A 15,540-nucleotide genomic window follows, 5' to 3' on the forward strand; every position below is an offset into this window, starting at 1 on the left:
GAGGTTGACTAAGCTCAGACTTTTCTCTCTGGAGAGATGGAGGAACAGAGGAGACCTGATCGAGGTGTACAAAATAATGAGAGGAATAGATAGAGTCAATAGACAGAGACTTTTCCCCAGGGCAAGATTGACTGATACGAGGGGTCATAGTTTTGACGTTGTGCAACGAACCAGAATTGGTCAGGGACCTCGAAGTGAAGGAGCCATTGGGAAGTAGTGACCATAATACAATAAGCTTCAATCTGCAATTTGAGAGGGAGAGGGTACAATCGGAAGTGACAATATTTCTGTTGAATAAAGGGAACTATGGAGCTATGAGGGAGGAGCTGGCCAAAGTTCAATGGTGCGATACCTTAGCAGGGATGACAGTGGAGGAACAATGGCGGATATTTCTGGGTATAATGCAGAAGATGCAGGATCAGTTCATTCCAAAAAGGAAGAAAGCTCCTAGGAGGAGGCATGGGTGGCCGTGGCTGACGAGGGAAGTTAAGAAACATATAAAGTTAAAAGAGAAAAAGTATAACATAGCAAAGATAAGTGGGAAAACGGAGGATTGGGAAGCTTTTCAAGAACAACAGAGGATTACTAAGAAGGAAATACGCAGAGAAAAAATGAGGTACGAAGGTAAACTGGCCAAAAATATTAAGGAGGATAGTAAAAGCTTGTTTAGGTATGTGAAGGGGAAAAAAATGGTTAGGACTAAAATTGGGCCCTTGAAGACAGAAACAGGGGAATATATTACAGGGAACAAAGAAATGGCAGAAGAATTGAATTGGTACTTCAGATCTGTGTTCATTGGGGAAGACACAAGCAATCTCCCTGAGGTAACAGTGGCTGAAGGACCTGAACTTAAGGGAATTTATATTTGCCAGGAATTGGTGTTAGGTCTGAAGGTTGATAAGTCTCCGGGGCCTGATGGTCTACATCCCAGTGTACTGAAGGAGGTGGCTCAAGAAATCATGGATGCGTTGGTGATTATTTTCCAGAGTTCAACAGATTCGGGATCAATTCCTGCGGATTGGAGAGTGGCTAGTGTTGTCCCACTTTTTAAGAAAGGAGGGGGAGAGAAAACAGAGAATTATAGACCAGTTAGTCTGACCTCAGTGGTGGGAAAGATGCTGGAGTCTATGTTTTTTAGATTAGATTAGATTAGATTAGATTACAGCGTGGAAACAGGCCCTTCGGCCCAACAAGTCCACACCAACCCGCCGAAGCGCAACCCACCCATGCCCCTACATTTACCCCTTATCTAACACTACGGGCAATTTAGCATGGCCAATTCACCTGATCTGCACATTTTTGGACTGTGGGAGGAAACCGGAGCACCCGGAGGAAACCCACGCAGACACGGGGAGAATGTGCAAAAAGTCGCCTGAGGTGGGAATTGAACCCAGGTCTCAGGCGCTGTGAGGCAACAGTGCTAACCACTGTGCCACCGTGTCGCCCACATCAGGATGATAAAGGATATTATAAAGGATGAAATTATAACACATCAGGATAAGTCAGAGTCAGCATGGATTTATGAAGGGGAAATCATGCTTGACTAATCTTCTGGAATATTTTGAGGATGTAACTTTGAAGATGGACGAGGGAGGTCCAGTGGATGTAGTGTACCTGGACTTTCAGAAAGCCTTTGATAAAGTCTCACATAGGAGGTTAGTGAGCAAAATTAGGGCGCATGGTATTGGGGGCAAAGTACTGACTTAGATTGAAAATTGGTTGGCTGACAGGAAACAAACAGTAGTGATAAACGGCTCCCTTTCGGAATGGCAGGCGGTGACCAGTGGGGTACCGCAGGGATCAGTGCTGGGATCGCAGCTTTTTACAATATACATTAATGATATAGATGATGGTATTAAAAGTAATATTAGCAAATTTGCTGATGATACAAAGCTGGGTGGCACGGTAAAATGTGAGGAGGATGTTCGGAGATTACATGGTGACCGGACAGGTTAGGTGAGTGGACAGGTGCATGGCAGATGCAGTTTAATGTGGATAAATGTATGGTTATCCACTTTGGTGGCAAGAACAGGAAGGCAGATTACTACCTAAATGGAGTCAAGTTAGGTTAAGGGGCAGTACAGAGAGATCTGGGTGTTCTTGTACACCAGTCAATGAAGGTAAGCATGCAGGTGCAGCAGGTAGTGAAGGCGGCTAATAGCATGCTGGCCTTCATAACAAGAGGGATTGAGTATAGAAGCAAGGAGGTTCTTCTGCAGCTGTACAGGGCCCTGGTGAGACCGCACCTGGAATATTGTGTGCAGTTCTGGTCTCCAAATTTAAGGAAAGACATTCTGGCTACTGAGGGAGTGCAGCGTAGGTTCACGAGGTCAATTCCTGGAATGGCGGGACTATCTTACGCTGAAAGATTGGAGCAACTGGGCTTGTACTTTGAGTGCGAGCAGCAGCTAAGGTAAGACAGTTTGTTTTAAAATTACTTACCGGTAGCGGGCAGCGGTGTTTTTTTTTCTCTTCACAGAAAGAGCGGGAGCAGCAGGGGGAAGTGACGAAGACCAGAGGGGCAGCCGGGTAGGTTTTTTTCCCTTTAAAAGCGCGCAGGAGAAGAACCCGAGGCACTACAGAGGTAGTGTCTCCCACCCGCCTTCCTCCTCTAACCTAAATAATAAGACCCGTTGTGGGAAGTAGGTAAGTGCTGCATTTTGCTTGTTGTATTCTTTAGACCCAGTTTTTTTTAAAAAAGGTTACTTTTAGAGGGATGGCAGTGAAGGCAGTGCAATGTTCCTCTTGCAACATGTTTGAGGTGAGGGATGCCATGATCGTCCCTGCTGATTACACTTGCAGGAAGTGCACCCATCTCCAGCTCCTCCAAGACTGTGTTAGGGAACTGGAGCTGGAGTTGGATGAACTTAGGATCATTCGGGAGGCAGAGGGGATCATAGATCGGAGCTTTAGGGAAGTAGTAACTCCAAAGATTGCAGATAGATGGGTGACAGTGAGGGGGACTGGGAGGAAGCAGCCAGTGCAGGGACCCCCTGCAGCCGTTCCCCTCAAGAACAAGTATACCGTTTTGGATACTTGTGGGGGGGACGACTTACCCGGGGTAAGCAATGGGGTTCAGGCCTCTGGCACGGAGCCTGTCCCCGTTACTCAGAAGGGAAGGGTGGAGAAGAGCAGAGCAATAGTTATTGGGGACTCGATAGTTCGGGGCACAGATAGGCGGTTTTGTGGGAACGAGAGAGACTCACGTTTGGTATGTTGCCTCCCAGGTGCAAGGGTACGTGATGTCTCTCATCGTGTTTTCCGGGTCCTTAAGGGGGAATGGGAGCAGCCCGAAGTCGTGGTCCACATTGGCACCAATGACATAGGTAGGAGGAGGGCTGAGGATGTTAGGCAGGCTTTCAGGGAGCTAGGTTGGAAGCTCAGAGTTAGAACAAGCAGAGTTGTTGTCTCTGGTTTGTTACCCGTGCCACGTGATAGAGTCGAGGAATAGGGAGAGAGAACAGTTAAATGCGTGGCTACACGGATGGTGCAAAAGGGAGGGATTCTGGTATCTGGATAACTGGGGTTCTTTCTGGGGAAGGTGGGACCTCTATAAACAGAATGGTCTACACCTGAACCTGAGGGGCACCAGTATCCTTAGGGGGAGGTTTGCTAGTGCTCTTGGGGGGCGTTTAAACTAACTCTGCAGGGGCATGGGAACCCAGACTGTAGCTTTAGGGTGCAGGACCTGGAGTGTAGGGAGGTTAGGAACATGGCATCAATTTCAAAGGAGGGTGCCCGTAAACAGGAAAGTGGCTTGAAGTGTGTATACTACAATGCAAGAAGTATACGAAATAAGGTAGGTGAACTTGCAGCGTGGGTTGGTACCTGGGATTTCGATGTTGTGGCTATTACGGAGACATGGGTAGAACAGGGACAGGATTGGCTGTTGCAGGTCCCAGGGTGTAAATGTTTTAGAAGGGTCAGAGGTGGGGGTAGAAGAGGGGGAGGTGTGGCATTGCTTGTCAAAGATAGTATTACAGCGGTGGAAAGGACGATGGATGAAGACTCGCCATCTGAGGTAGTTTGGGCTGAGGTTAGGAATAGGAAAGGTGAGCTCACCCTGTTAGGAGTTTTTTACAGGCCTCCTAATAGTCCTAGAGATGTAGAAGAAAGGATTGCGAGGATGATTCAAGAGAAGTGAAAGTAATAGGGTGGTTGTTATGGGGGACTTTAACTTTCCTGATATTGATTGGGAAAGCTATAGCTCAAGTTCGTTAGATGGGTCAGTGTTTGTCCAATGTGTGCAGGAGGGTTTCCTGACACAATATGTAGATAGGCCAACAAGAGGTGAGGCCATACTGGATTTGGCTCTGGGTAATGAACCAGCCCAGGTGATAGAATTAGAGGTAGGTGAGCACTTTGGGGACAGTGACCACAGTTCGGTGACTTTTACTCTAGTGATGGAGAGGGATAAGTGTGCACTACAGGGCAAGAGTTATAGCTGGGGGCAGGGAAATTATGATGCGGTGAGGCATGACTTAGGATGTGTGGCTTGGAAAAGTAAGCTTCAAGGCAAGAGTGTAATTGATATGTGGAGCTTGTTCAAGGAGCAACTATTGAGTGTCCTTGATAAGTATGTATCCGTCAGGCAGGGAGGAAAGGGTCGTGTGAGGGAGCCGTGGTTTAATAAGGAATTGGAATCCCTTGTTAAATGGAAGAGGGCAGCCTATGTAAAGATGAGGCGTGAAGGTTCAATTGGGGTGATTGAGAGTTATAAGGTAGCCAGGAAGGACCTGAAGAGAGAGCTAAGAGCAGCAAGGAGGGGACATGAAAGGTCCTTAGTCGGTAGGATTAGGGAAAACCCTAAGGCTTTCTATAGGTATGTCAGGAATAAAAGAATGACTAGGGTAGGAATAGGTCCAGTCAAGGATAGTAGTGGGAAGTTGCGTGTGGAGGCTGAAGAGATTGGGGAGACACTGAATGAATACTTTTCGTCAGTATTCAATCAGGAACAGGACATTATCGTCAATGTGAATACTGAGTCACAATTAAGTAGAATGGATGGCTTTGAGGTATGTAGAGAAGAGGTGTTGGAAATTCTGGAAAGGGTGAAAATAGATAAGTCCCCTGGGCCTGATGGCATTTATCCTAGGATTCTCGGGGAAACAAGGGAGGAGATTGCAGAGCCATTGGCCTTGATTTTTATGTCCTCGTTGTCTACAGGAGTAGTGCCAGAAGATTGGAGGCTAGCAAATGTGGTTCAAGAAGGGGAGTAGGGATAACCCTAGTAACTATAGGCCGGTGAGTCTCACTTCTGTTGTGGGCAAAATCTTAGAGAGAATTGTAAGGGATAGGATTTATGAACATCTGGATAGGAATAATGTGATCAAGGATAGTCAGCATGGTTTTGTGAAGGGAAGGTCGTGCCTCACAAACCTTATTGAATTCTTTGAGAAGGTGACTAAGGAGGTGGACGAGGGGAAAGCGGTAGATGTGGTGTATATGGATTTTAGTAAGGCGTTTGATAAGGTTCCCCATGGTAGACTACTGCAAAAAATACGGAGGTATGGCATTGAGGGTGAGTTGGAGGTTTGGATTAGGACTTGGCTGGCTGGAAGAAGACAGAGGGTAGTAATTGATGGTAAAGGTTCATCTTGGAGTGCAGTTACTAGCGGTGTTCCGCAAGGATCTGTTTTGGGACCATTGCTGTTTGTCATTTTTATACATGACCTGGAGGAGGGGTTAGAAGGTTGGGTGAGCAAGTTTGCAGATGATACGAAAGTCGGAGGAGTTGTAGACAGTGAGGAAGGATGTGGCAGGTTACAGCGGGATATAGATAAGCTGCAGAACTGGGCAGAAAGGTGGCAAATGGAGTTCAATGTAGCTAAGTGTGAGGTGATTCACTTTGGTAAGAGTAACAAAAAGACGGGGTACTGGGCTAATGGTCGGATACTTGGTAGTGTGGATGAGCAGAGGGATCTTGGTGTCCATGTACACAGATCTTTGAAAGTTGCCACCCAGGTAAATAGTGCGGTGAAGAAGGCATATGGCGTACTGGCTTTTATTGGTAGAGGAATTGAGTTCCGGAGTACTGAGGTCATGTTGCAGTTGTATAAGACTCTGGTGCGGCCGCATCTGGAGTATTGTGTGCAGTTTTGGTCGCCATACTATAGGAAGGATATGGAGGCACTGGAACGGGTGCAGAGGAGGTTTACCAGGATGTTGCCTGGTATGGTAGGAAGATTGCATGAGGAAAGGCTGAGGCACTTGGGGTTGTTTTCATTGGAGAAAAGAAGGTTTAGGGGTGACTTGATAGAGGTGTACAAGATGATTAGGGGTTTAGATAGGGTTGACCATGAGAACATTAGGGGCGGCACGGTGGCACAGTGGTTAGCACTGCTGCCTCACAGCGCCAGAGACCCAGGTTCAATACCCGCCTCAGGCGACTGACTGTGTGGAGTTTGCACGTTCTCCCCGTGTCTGCGTGGGTTTCCTCCGGGTGCTCCGGTTTCCTCCCACAGTCCAAAGATGTGCAGGTCAGGTGAATTGGCCATGCTAAATTGCCCGTAGTGTTAGGTAAGGGGTAAATGTAGGGGTATGGGTGGGTTGCGCTTCGGCGGGGCGGTGTGGACTTGTTGGGCCGAAGGGCCTGTTTCCACATTGTAAGTAATCTAATCTAATCTAATCTAAAAAACCTTTTTCCACGTATGGAGTCAGCTATTACAAGGGGGCATAGCTTTAAATTAAGGGGTGGTAGGTATAGGACAGATGTTAGGGGTAGGTTCTTTACTCAGCGAGTCGTGAGTTCATGGAATGCCCTGCCAGTAGCAGTGGTGGACTCTCCGTCATTATGGGCATTTAAGCGGGCATTGGATAGGCAAATGGAGGATAGTGGACTAGTGTAGGTTAGGTGGGCTTGGATTGGCGCAACATCGAGGGCCGAAGGGCCTGTACTGCGCTGTATTCTTCTATGTTCTATGTTCTATGTTCTATGTATACCCTTGAGTTTAGAATATTGAGAGGGGATCTGATTGAGACGTATAAGATTATTAAAGGATTGGACACTCTGGAGGCAGGAAACATGTTTCCGCTGATGGGTGAATCCTGAACCAGAGGACACAGCTTAAAAATAAGGGGTAGGCCATTTAGGACAGAGATGAGGAGAAGCTTCTTCACCCAGAGAGTGGTGGGTATGTGGAATGTTCTGCCCCAGAAGGCAGTGGAGGCCCAGTCTCTGGATACTTTCAAGAAAGAGATGGATAGAGCTCTTAAGGATAGTGAAATCAAGGGTTATGGGGATAAGGCAGGAACAGGATACTGATTGAGGATGATCAGCCATGATCATAATGAATGGTGGTGCAGGCTCGAAGGGCAGAATGGCCTACTCCTGCACCTATTGTCTATTGTCTATTTTGAGGTGTTAGGAGGAAGGTGTAGAGGAGACGTCAGAGGTAGGTTCTTTATGCAGAGAGTTATGAATGCATGGAATGCGTTGCTGGCTGTGGTGGTGAAAGCAGAGTCATTGGGGACATTTAAGCGACTGCTGGACATGCAAATTTAGACTAGGAATAATCCTTGGCACAATATCTTGGGCTGAAGGGCCTGTTCTGTGCTGTACGTTTCTATGTTCTATGTTCTATATGTTAAGCTTTTCATTCCTGGGACCATTCTCGTGAACCTCCTCTGAACGTGCTCCAGGACCAGTACATCCTTCCTGAGATACGGGGCCCAAAACTGCACACAATACTCTCCCTTAAACTCAGTTAGAGAGTGGCCTGCTCATACATTGTACAGCCAGTGAAGCCACTAGGAAAGGGTTAACTTCTTCAGTCTAATTGACAGAATTTTAATCTGTGACATTACAATCGAACCCTTGACTTTATTGTGTATAAACCGATGGGTAACACCAACGCACATTTCAATCAGAAAAAGATGGCAATAGATATTGAGTGGTTTTGTTTTTCAGAGAGGATTTCCAGACAAGCACCAGAGATTTTAATGATGCAGGTCTGTTTGTATAGCCTCAAGGCTCTTGTGGAGAGGAATACATAATTAAAAATGTAAAATAAACACTTAACAAAACTCACTCAATGTTGATTAAATTATATCTATCTCCTCAGGAGAAGGACGGCTGACAATGATTTAAGTGCACGGCTCTCTGAGATCGATTAAGCTGGAGGACTGGAGGCGATTAATTAGCAACAAATTCAGCAACATTATTGAATTCCTTCAGGGAATGAACTTTGTGTTTTATTTTGGCGGGGATTTGGTGAAATTATCCATTGGACCAATTTCAACAGCTGGCACAGGATCACAAAGGAATCCAGACTGTTCTGGATGTTTTGGTATTCACCACCCGGTGGCACAGTGGTTAGCACTGCTGCCTCACAGCGCCAGGGACCTGGGTTCGATCCCATCCTCGGGTGACTGTCTGTGTGGAGTTTGCTCGTTCTCCCTCCCACAGTCCAAAGATGTGCAGGTTGGGTGGATTGGCCATGGGAAATGCAGAGTAACTGGGATGGAGATGCTGTTTAGAGGGTCAGTTTGAGCTCGATGGGCCGAATAGCCTGCTTGCACACTGCAGGGTTCTATGTTTCATTCTTCACTGATGTTCAGCTTCCTAAGGCAGATTCAGACAATCGTGGAGGACAACACTCGGGCCAGGGACATGAGCACACAGTTTGGGCCAGTACTGAGGGAGTGCTGCACTGTCGGAGGGTCAGTGCTGAGGGAGTGCTGCACTGTCACAGGGCCAGTGCTTAGGGAGTGCCACACTGTCAGAGGGTCTGTACTGATGGAGTGCCACACTGTCGGAGGGTCAGTACTGAGGGAGTGCCACACTGTCAGAGGGTCAGTACTGAGGGAGTGCCACACTGTCAGAGGGTCAGTGCTGAGGGAGTGCCGCACTGTCGGAGGGTCAGTACTGAGGGAGTGCCACACTGTCGGAGGGTCAGTACTGAGGGAGTGCTGCACTGTCAGAGGGTCAGTACTGAGGGACTGCCACTATCAGAGGGTCAGTACTGAGGGAGTGCCACACTATCAGAGGGTCAGTACTGAGGGAGTGCCGCAGTGTCAGAGGGTCAGTACTGAGGGACTGCCACACTGTCAGAGGGTCAGTACTGAGGGAGTGCCACACCGTCAGAGGGACAGTACTGAGGGAGGGCCACACTGTCAGAGGGTCAGCACTGAGGGAGTGCCGCACTGTCAGAGGGCCAGTGCTGAGGGAGTGCCACACTGTCAGAGGGTCAGTGCTGAGGGAGTGCCGCACTGTCGGAGGGTCAGTACTGAGGGAGTGCCACACTGTCAGAGGGTCAGCACTGAGGGAGTGCCGCACTGTCAGAGGGTCAGCACTGAGGGAGTGCCGCACTGTCAGAGGGTCAGTACTGAGGGAGTGCCGCACTGTCAGAGGGTCAGTGCTGAGGGAGTGCCGCACTGTCAGAGGGTCAGTACGGAGGGAGGGCCGCACTGTCGAATGGGTCAGTGCTGAGAGAGTGCCACACTGTCAGAGGGTCAGTACTGAGGGAGTGCCGCACTGTCAGAGGGTCAGTACTGAGGGAGTGCCGCACTGTCAGAGAATCAGTGCTGAGGGAGTGCCGAACTGTCGGAGGGTCAGTACTGAGGGAGTGCCACACTGTCAGAGGGTCAGTGCTGAGGGAGTGCCGCACTGTCAGAGAGTCAGTACTGAGGGACTGCCACACTGTCAGAGGGTCAGTACTGAGGGAGTGCCACACTGTCAGAGGGTCAGTACTGAGGGAGTGCCGCACTGTCAGTGGGTCAATACTGAGAGAGTGCCGCACTGTCAGAGGATCAGTGCTGAGGGAGTGCCGAACTGTCAGAGGGTCAGTACTGAGGGAGTGCCACACTGTCAGAGGGTCAGTACTAAGGAAGTGCCACACTGTCAGAGGGTCAGTACTGAGGGAGTGCCACACTGTCGGAGGGTCAGCACTGAGGGAGTGCCACACTGTCAGAGGGTCAGTGCTGAGGGAATGCCGCACTGTCAGAGGGTCAGTAATGAGGGACTGCCACACTGTCAGAGGGTCAGCAATGAGGGAGTGCCAAACTGTCAGAGAGTCAGTACTGAGGGAGTGCCACACTGTCAGAGGGTCAGTGCTGAGGGAGTGCCGCACTGTCGGAGGGTAGTACTGAGGGAGCGCTGCTCTGTCAGAGGGTCAGTGCTGAGGGAGTGCCGCAGTGTCAGAGGGTCAGTACTGAGGGAGTGCCACACTGTCGGAGGGTCAGTACTGAGGGAGTGCCACACTCTCAGAGGGTCAGTACTGAGGGAGCGCTGCACTGTCAGAGGGTCAGTACTGAGGGAGCGCTGCTCTGTCAGAGGGTCATTCCTGAGGGAGTGCCACACTGTCAGAGGGTCAGTGCTGAGGGAGTGCCGCACTGTCGGAGGGTCAGTACTGAGGGAGTGCCACACTGTCGGAGGGTCAGTGCTGAGGGAGTGCCACACTATCAGAGGGTCAGTACTGAGGGAGTGCCACTATCAGAGGGTCAGTACTGAGGGAGTGCCACACTATCAGAGGGTCAGTACTGAGGGAGTGCTGCACTGTCGGAGAATCAGTACTGAGGGAGTGCCACACTATCAGAGGGTCAATACTGAGGGAATGCTGCACTATCAGAGGGTCAGTACTGAGGGAGTGACGCAGTGTCAGAGGGTCAGTACTGAGCGACTGCCACACTGTCAGAGGGTCAGTACAGAGGGAGTGCCGCACTGTCAGAGTGTCAGTACTGAGGGTGTGCTGCACTGTCGGAGGGTCAGCATTGAGGGAGTGCTGCACTGTCAGAGGGTCAGTGCTGGGGGAGTTCTGCACTGTTGGAGGGTCAGTACTGAGGGACTGCCACACTGTCAGAGGGTCAGTACTGAGGGAGTGCCACACTGTCAGAGGGTCAGTACTGAGGGAGTGCCGCACTGTCAGTGGGTCAATACTGAGAGAGTGCCGCACTGTCAGAGGATCAGTGCTGAGGGAGTGCCGAACTGTCAGAGGGTCAGTACTGAGGGAGTGCCACATTGTCAGAGGGTCAGTACTAAGGAAGTGCCACACTGTCAGAGGGTCAGTACTGAGGGAGTGCCACACTGTCGGAGGGTCAGCACTGAGGGAGTGCCACACTGTCAGAGGGTCAGTGCTGAGGGAGTGCCGCACTGTCAGAGGGTCAGTAATGAGGGACTGCCACACTGTCAGAGGGTCAGCAATGAGGGAGTGCCAAACTGTCAGAGAGTCAGTACTGAGGGAGTGCCACACTGTCAGAGGGTCAGTGCTGAGGGAGTGCCGCACTGTCGGAGGGTAGTACTGAGGGAGCGCTGCTCTGTCAGAGGGTCAGTGCTGAGGGAGTGCCGCAGTGTCAGAGGGTCAGTACTGAGGGAGTGCCACACTGTCGGAGGGTCAGTACGGAGGGAGTGCCACACTCTCAGAGGGTCAGTACTGAGGGAGCGCTGCACTGTCAGAGGGTCAGTACTGAGGGAGCGCTGCTCTGTCAGAGGGTCATTCCTGAGGGAGTGCCACACTGTCAGAGGGTCAGTGCTGAGGGAGTGCCGCACTGTCGGAGGGTCAGTACTGAGGGAGTGCCACACTGTCGGAGGGTCAGTGCTGAGGGAGTGCCACACTATCAGAGGGTCAGTACTGAGGGAGTGCCACTATCAGAGGGTCAGTACTGAGGGAGTGCCACACTATCAGAGGGTCAGTACTGAGGGAGTGCTGCACTGTCGGAGAATCAGTACTGAGGGAGTGCCACACTATCAGAGGGTCAATACTGAGGGAATGCTGCACTATCAGAGGGTCAGTACTGAGGGAGTGACGCAGTGTCAGAGGGTCAGTACTGAGCGACTGCCACACTGTCAGAGGGTCAGTACAGAGGGAGTGCCGCACTGTCAGAGTGTCAGTACTGAGGGTGTGCTGCACTGTCGGAGGGTCAGCATTGAGGGAGTGCTGCACTGTCAGAGGGTCAGTGCTGGGGGAGTTCTGCACTGTTGGAGGGTCAGTACTGAGGGACTGCCACACTGTCAGAGGGTCAGTACTGAGAGAGTGCCGCACTGTCAGAGGGTCAGTGCTGAGGGTGTGCTGCACTGGAGGAGGGTCAGTACTGAGGGACTGCCACACTGTCAGAGGGTCAGTACTGACGGACTGCCGCACTGTCAGAGGGTCAGTACTGAGGGAGTGCCGCACTGTCAGAGGGTCAGTAGTGAGGGCGCGCCGCACTGTCGGTGGGTCAGTAGTGAGGGAGCGCTGCTCTGTCGGAGAGTCAGTACTGAGGCAGGGCAGCACTGTCAGAGGGTCAGTGCTGAGGGTGTGCTGCACTATCAGAGGGTCAGTACCGAGGGAGTGCCGCACTGTCAGAGGGTCAGTGCTGAGGGAGTGATCCACTGTCAGAGGGTCAGTGCTGAGGGAGTGATGCACTGTCGGAGGGTCAGTGCTGAGGGAGTGATCCACTGTCAGAGGGTCAGTGCTGAGGGAGTGATGCACTGTCGGAGGGTCAGTGAGGAAGGACTGCCACACTGTCATAGGGTCAATGCTGAGGGAGTGCCACACTGCCGGAGGGTCAGTGCTGAGGGAATGCCGCACTGTTGGAGGGTCAGTGCTGAGGGAGTGCCGTACTGTCGGAGGGTCAATGCTGAGGGAATGCCGCACTGTCGGAGGGTCAGTGCTGAGGGAGTGCGGCACTGTCGGAGGGTCAGCACTGAGGGAGGGCCACACTGTCGGAGGATCAGTACTGAGGGAGTGCCGCACTGTCGGAGGGTCACTGCTGAGGGAGTGCCGCACTGTCGGACGGTCAGTGCTGAGGGAGTGCTCCACTGTCGGAGGGTCAGTACTGAGGGAGTGCCGAACCGTCGGAGGGTCAGTGCTGAGGGAGTGCCGCACTGTCGGAGGGTCAGTACTGAGGGAGTGCCGAACCGTCGGAGGGTCAGTGCTGAGGGAGTGCCGCACTGACAGAGGATCAGTACTGAGGGAGTGCCGCACTTTCAGAGGGTCAGTAATGAGGGAGCGCTGCACTGTTGGAGAGTCAGTACTGAGGGAGCACCGCACTGTTAGAGAGTGAATACTGAGGGGGCGCCATAGTGTCAGAGGGTCAGTTCTGAGGGACTGCAGCTCTGTCAGAGGGTCAGTACTGAGGGAGGGCCACACAGTCGGAGGGTCAGTACTGAGGGAGTGCCGCACTGTCGGAGGGTCAGTGCTGAGGGAATGCAGCACTGTTGGAGGGTCAGCACTGAGGGAGGGCTACACCGTTGGAGGGTCAGTACTAATTGAGCGCCGTACTGTCAGAGAGTCAGTAGTGAGGGAGCGCCGCACTGTCGGAGGGTCAGTAGTGAGGGAGCACCGCACTGTCGAAGGGTCAGTACTGAGGCAGGGCAGCACTGTCAGAGGGTCAGTGCTGAGGGAATGCCGCAATGTCGGAGGGTCAGTGCTGAGGGAGTGCTGCACTGTCAGAGGGTCAGTGCTGATGGAGTGATGCACTGTCGGAGAATCAGTGAGGAGGGACTGCCACACTGTCAGAGGGTCAGCACTGAGGGAGGTCAGCACTGTTGGAGGGTCAGCACTGCGGGTGGGCCGCACTGTTGGAGGGTCAGTGCTGAGGGAAGGCCGCACTGTCGGAGGGTCAGTGCTGAGGGAGTGCTGCACTGTCGGAGGGTCAGCACTGATGGTGGGCCGCAGTGTCGGAGGGTCAGCACTGCGGGAGTGCCGCACTGTCGGAGTGTCAGTGCTGAGGGAGCGCCGCACTGTTGGAGGGTCAGTGCTGAGGGAAGGCCGCACTGTCGGAGGGTCAGTGCTGAGGGAGTGCGGCACTGTCGGAGGGTCAGTACTGAGGGAGGGCTGCACTGTCGGAGGGTCAGCACTGAGGGAGTACCGCACTGTCGGAGGGGCAGTGCTGAGGGAGCGCCACACTGTCGGAGGGTCAGTGCTGAGGGAGCGCCGCACTGTCGGAGGGTCAGTGCTGAGGGAGTGCCGCACTGTCGGAGGGTCAGTGCTGAGGGAGTTCCGCACTGTTGGAGGGTCAGTGCTGAGGGAGTGCCGCACTGTCGGAGGATCAGTGCTGAGGGAGTGCTGCACTGTCAGAGGGTCAGTGCTGAGGGAGGGCCACACTGTTGGAGGGTCAATGCTGAGGGAGTTCCGCACTGTTGGAGGGTCAATGCTGAGGGAGTGCTGCACTGTCAGAGGGTCAGTGCTGAGGGAGTGCCGCACTGTCGGAGGATCAGTGCTGAGGGAGTGCCGCACTTTCAGATGTGCCACTGCTCAGTTGAGATGTTAAACGAAGGCCCTATCTCTTCTCTCAAATGGATACAAGAGATGTCACAGTTCCTTTGGAAGAACTGTCGATAAAGTTTGTCCCCTGTATCCTAGCCTGCACTCAATGCTCATCTGATGCATTTTAAACATTTAAGGTAAAATACTGCAGATGATAGGAATCTGAAACAAACACAGAAATTGTTTGAAAAACTCAGCAAATCTGGCAATGTCCATGGTGAGGGAAACAGAGGAGAAAGTGAGGTCTGCAGATGCTGGAGATCAAAGTTGAAACTTTATTGCTGGAACAGCACAGCAGGTCAGGCAGCATCCAGGGAACAGGAGATTCGACGTTTCGGGCACAGGCCCTTCTTCAGGAATGAGCAGAGAGTGTTCAGCAGGAGAAGATAAAAGGTAGGGAGGAGGGACTTGGAGGAGGGGCGTTGGAAATGTGATAGGTGGAAAGAGGTCAAGGTGAGGGTGATAGGTCGGATTAGGATGGAGGCGGAGAGGTCAAGAAGAAGACTGCAGGTCAGGAAGGCGGTGCCGGGCTGGAGGGATCCGGCTGAGACAAGGTGGGGGGAGGGGGGATGAAGAAACTGGTGAAGTCCAAGTTCATCCCCTGTGGTTGGAGGGTTCCCAGTCGGAAGATAAGACGCTCCTCCTCCGACCGTCGGGTTGTTGTGGTTTGGCGGTGGATGAGTCCAATGACCTGCATATCCTCGGTGGAGTGGGAGGGGGAGTTGAAATGCTGTGCTACAGGTTGGTTGGGTTGGTTCGTCCGGGTGGCCCAGAGGTGCTCTCTGAATCGCTCCGCAAGTAGGCGGCCTGTCTCCCCAATATAGAGGAGGCCACACCGGCTGCAGCGGATGCAGTAGATGATGTGGGTGGGAGGGAAACAGAGATAATGTTTTTGAGTCCGGTATGACTTTTTCAGAACAAAACTAAGTTCAGGAAATGATTTGGAGATGCCGGTGTTGGACTGGGGTGTACAAAGTTAAAAATCACACAACACCAGGTTATAGTCCAACAGGTTTAATTGGAAGCACACTAGCTTTCGGATGAAGGATTAAACCTGTTGGACTATAACCTGGTGTTGTATGATTTTTAACTTCAGGAAAGGAGGCACACTGGACTCGAAGTGTTAACTTTCGCTGTCAGACATGCTGAGATTCTCCAGTAACTTCTGTGTTTGTTTAAAAAAAACAAACTGGCCACTTATCCCATTGTATTTTATCAGAGTTTGCAGTTAATCTAGCTCATGTGAATCCCACGTTACAACGGTCACTAAACTTCAAAAATATTTCATTTGCTATCAAAAACCTCGCAAGATGATGAGGCTGTGAATAAGGTGCCGGAGAAGTGCAGGTCTATC

Source organism: Chiloscyllium plagiosum, unplaced genomic scaffold, assembly GCF_037043375.1.
Source record: "Chiloscyllium plagiosum isolate Xiang-an unplaced genomic scaffold, Cpla_swu_hap1 HiC_scaffold_24, whole genome shotgun sequence".
NCBI classification, from domain to species: Eukaryota; Metazoa; Chordata; class Chondrichthyes; order Orectolobiformes; family Hemiscylliidae; genus Chiloscyllium; species Chiloscyllium plagiosum.